The following is a 5,150-nucleotide window of genomic DNA, read 5'->3' as shown; positions in this document are numbered from 1 at the left end:
ACAGTGCTTCCAGCTGGGCTGGGTTGGGCTGGACCGTGCTGAAGGAAAGATCCTGAGTGTCATGCAGAAACATTTATTTCTGTGATTTTGTACAGGAACTGAGGCTCCATTTTTGTTTGAGTAAGGATGGCTGACTCACAGCAACTCAAAACGAAGTCGAGACCTGTCCTGATTTTTATGTTTTCTAAGTTAATGGTTGGCTTCTAATCATCCTAACACCAGATATTGAGATTTGTGATCAAAACTTAACCCTGATCCCATCAAAGACAGAGTTCTGCTGCATATAGGAGGACTCAGATTGTACATGCAACAGCAAATATTTTGTCTCACCTGACTAACCAACTGACAGGAGAATTAAGTGATTAGAGCCTAGGGCTGGGAAAGTTTGCTGTAGCTCTGTAACTACTTTCATCCTCCCTGAATTTGTTAATTAAGAGAGCTTTGAAGGCTAAGAAGCTGTTAAATGAAGAGCTGCTATGGCTACTCTCCCTCCAGAGTCCCTTCTTGCTGAATAGGGCTCCCTCCTCCCTCGCTGCTGAAGATCACTTTAGGAATGCCTGGCAGGCCTCTGCTGTAATTGTTAGCTTATTCAGTGAAGTTCTTACATAGCTTTTTTAAAGAAGATACTCAAATGTGTGCTTATATAGCCCTGCAGTCCTAGTAAATGTCTTTGCATTTACAGGAGTAGCTGTTTTTAATAACAGCTGTGACGGGCACGCAGCAAAACAATACACAAAATCAGAGGTAAATAAGCATACTTTCATCCTGCACTTGTGTGGAGAAGTACCCTTTATACCTTATTAACAAAGTCACTACTGCATACATCCCTGCTTGATAAAAGACGACAGCCAGAGATGTACAGTCTCTAATGAGTGACACTCCTGTGCTACTGAGCAGCCTGCACTGCCATTGGCATGAACGGGGGCTCAGGACTCTCAGCACCCTCAGACACCGCTCTTTAGTATTTCATTTAACAATATATCAGACTTCTGTCTTTGGATTCCAGAGCATGTGTTCTTACCTGTTACAGCTCTAGACCCTGACGTGAAGACAACTTGCTTTTATCACTAAAATGCAGCAGACATGACTCTGATCACACTGCAGGAGTGGATTTGTTGCTGAAGTACGAACTGCTTTTAACCACATTTTCAGAGAACCAAGCCAGAAATTATTTAACACTGGCAAAGTAGACATATTCCTATGTGGGAAAGAGCTCGTGTTTCTATGGTTCTCGGTGATAACAACTCAAAGATCCCGTTTTTGTATATTTGATATAAAGAAATAATTCCCTTTAGCATGTCCCTGCAAGTGAGTGCTGCATAAAATCAAAAGGGATTATGTGTGTTTTATAAATACATGGATCACTTGGTATCATTTCTTCCATTAAAAGTAAATCAGATCAAACACTGCTTATGTCATCATCTCGTTCTAAGAGTGCAAATGACATATTATTTGAATCTTGATAGGAAAAAGTTCAGTGCACCTGCTTCTCCCAGTTCAGTCAGCTTTCAGTGAAATATAGCCTGGCTTTCAAAGCCCATATATGGGTCACGCTGCATAAGAAGATGATAAAGTTTCATAATCCTGTCCAAGGGGTCTGTAAGGAGAGAAGAAGTAGAGGAGGAGAAATATTTTTAATGTATAAACTAACACACCCAACAGAAAATGTTTTGAAATAATAAACTGAGTTCCTGTTGAAATGAGCTAGAGCTGCCCATTTTTCAGAGGCTCTTGTGGATAATTGCCATGTTGAACCTGTCTTGATGGCCTCCTTGATGCTACAGAGTGCCTGGGTGCTGATGGATATAACTTTTCAGTGTGTCATTTCAAATGGTTCCTTCAAACTTGGGTCCTGAGGTGATGCTTTATGACAGCAAGGTTCCTAAGTAACTGAACACAAGACAGGGATGCAAAGTTGTACAAAAATAACATTTGGGGAGGAGTGGGGGGGTGGGGTGGAGAGAGGGCGATGTGTGGTTTTTTTTCTTTTTTTGAAAAATAAGTTCTGGGTTTTTTCCTTAAAAAAATTGCTGTTATTTATCAAATCCAGATACCATGTACCTAACTGCAGTTGGAAAATACCTTGGTCACAGTAACCTCTCCTCCAAGAAAATCCTGACCCTACATCCAAAGCCTCCAAGCCATTGCTACCTGGCCCAGCAGCAAGGTTGTGGGCTGAGACAGGGGCTATTTTTTGTTCTGTTGTAAACATGTAGTAGAGTTCAGTCAGAATCCTGCAGCAGTTTGATATTGCCACATGATGTTGATAGCGTTCTTAGTGGCAAATAACATACAGATGGAACACTTAATCTGTGATGCATCTTTTTATCACTACAATCATTTTTGTGTGATACGGTTAGCTTTTGTATATCCAGCCTCATTTTTATGACCTTTTGGTTTTTTTAAATTTTGTGCCAACTTATTTTTTCCTTATCTCTCATGATCAAACATTCAATTATGATGATAGCATTATTATACAAACATTTTTAAACTATAGTAATTTGGATAATTTTATGACAAGTGTTTTATTTCATTTTCCTTGTTCTTTCTATTTATATGTCTGGTGAAAGTATATAGTAGTAGAGTGATTTACTAAATGCATCTGAGGATTATATGGTGTTTATTACTCTGTTTCCCATGTTGCTGTTTCATAGTCAAATGTGAAGTACAAAAATTCTGTATAAGAAAATATATTGAAGTTTCCTTAAATCATATGGAACACAGCTATACTAATCATAATAGATGATAGAAATAGATGGGTGAAATAAGAGTTTCTCTACTGGCAGCCACAAGTCAATTAATCAAGAAAGTATGATTACCATATTTCTATTTCTGCTATCCAGAAGTGAAAACCCCAGAAGGGAAAAAAAAAACCCAACCCAAACCCTATATCTAATAAGAAAATTTTATAGGCATTTTATTCCCCCTTTCACAAACCTCTGTAATCCTCTTCAGTGGTGTGTGTAGGTGTTTACAAATACTCTGAAGGAGCTCCTCCTGGAGGAGCTTCTGGCAGCTGGGAATTGGCTCCAGTGTACGCAGCAATGTTATCAGTGCTGTAGGTTTAACTGCAGTGCTTCCTGCTTTCAGAGAGCAATATTCAAACGACTTGTCAGGATAAACTTTTTATTATGCATTAGCTGTTAGAAAAGCTGGTACTAGAGCGAGAAATGCAGTCTCCAAATACCCTTTTCTCCCTTTCCTGGCCTTCTCAGGAGGCTGGAGACAGCAATAGTTGCATTTCTGCCCACAGATTGCAGCAAAAACGCACTTTTTCTTCTTGTCCTTCTTATGATTTTGAGTATAGTGAAGACAGCGACTCTAAAAATTAAAGTTTGGTGAGGTAGTTTGCAAACCTTCAAGTATTACTGGATCAAGTCTGTTGTTTTTGGACTCTAGCAGTAATTCCTAGTCCATGACCCATATAGTTTGGCTTATCTGCAGTTGCCTACAATCATATTTTCCTACTTCCAATTCAGACAACCGAAATTCTTCTGAATACTTCCCTATCAACACTCTTTCACACAACCAGCTGCTGCTGCTGCGACCACCTTTACGTGATGACTGTGGGATTATAGCACAGGCAATAGAGATTCATGCGTTCAGCCTCATCTTTTGGAGTTGCACGGTGAGATAAAGTTGTCAATGTTCACTTAGGAAATGTTAATGGATACACATAATCCTTGTGAATACAAAGAATATCACCAAAGACACAACGCAAGTGTGACTCATGAGTACCGTGACCTTCTGAGGACATAGAAAGGTGGCTCCAGGTGCTACCAGTTGTTCCTTTCGTCGTAACTGTCCCTCTACTATGCTAAAGGAAGGAAGGGCAGGAACAGGTATGCATAATAGCCATAATATGGGAGTGTGCGTGGAGAAATACTTGGCAGAGTCCATGCAGGGCCCAGAAAGATGTAATTTTTGCTATGGAAACACTTTAAGTACAACATGGAGATGTTCTGAGAGAGACTTTGCTTGCAGGCTCCTGCAGCGGAATTGGTGGACTGAGGGCTGGTAATGGAAGAAATAACCAGAATGATATGAAACCCTAAAGTACAGTAACAGGATGTATTTTCTAATGTAAAAATTTTATGATGGCTGTTTTTTGGAGTAGGATGAAATCCTGACTGAATTGCAATTGGTAGTTTGTTATAGCAGCCCGTCCTGAATTTCTCATAAACTGGGAGGGGGTTGTTTTGGTTGAGGGTAAAACAGTCCCCCAAAGGGAAGAGTGGTACTCACACACTCCTAGCTCTAAATCAGAAAGAATTGCCTGTTGTCCTTTAACTGGAATTTTATTCTAATATCATTCAATCCTTCTGACTTCCATCTTTTTCTCCAGATAATTTTAAAGAAGCATGTGTACTCAAAGCTAATAAAAAACATTTTATTGAAACAGTTTTCATAAAGTAACAAACTTATGTCTGGCAGTTCTGCTTCCCTCCCCATTATATCTTTTACTTTGAAGAAACTTTATTTTAAAGTGAGAATTATTTGGGAAAACATTCAAATGTCTTGTTGAACAGCTGTGAAATGAAGTGTCTTGGGTTTTGCTCTTATTAAGCATAATGTCTCTGCATAAATTAACAGAACGGAAATGTTTATAATTTATTGACATGTTCTGGCTGTGAACTTGTGTTACCAAAATTTGGATTAATTGAAAAAATGACAATAATTGGCTTTTTTTCTCCCAGCTTGGAATTAAATGACTTCATTTTCCAGTCACTTCTATGTTCTTCTACTTTAGAAAGAAGAAAACAGGCATAACAGCATCCCAGAAATTCTCTGGGATGCCTCTTGGAATATATTACCTTTTCTATAGTTTCTATCAGTTGTGGTTACATTTGGTTTTGTTGTGCCTTGGGACAAAGGACGTACTTGATAATGGCAGATTGCTATTTTACACCGCCACCGCCAGCAAAATCTTAACTTTCACAAAATTAGACCAAATCCCACAACATTAAACAGTAATAATCAGTGCCTTTTTTGTCTGTCTGCTGTGCTGTGCACTCCCACCAGCCTGGCCCTGGAAGATTATTATAATTTCCCCAGTCTTTCCAAATTCAGCCTGAATAGGTTGCGGCCCCCTGCAGTGGGTTTACTACCAGGAGATTTCGGGGGGGGGGGGGGGGGGGGGGGCAAGGGGG

The sequence above is a fragment of the Gallinula chloropus genome (assembly GCF_964237585.1).
Source record: "Gallinula chloropus genome assembly, chromosome: 4".
Classification (NCBI taxonomy): Eukaryota; Metazoa; Chordata; class Aves; order Gruiformes; family Rallidae; genus Gallinula; species Gallinula chloropus.
This window is presented reverse-complemented; position numbering follows the sequence as displayed.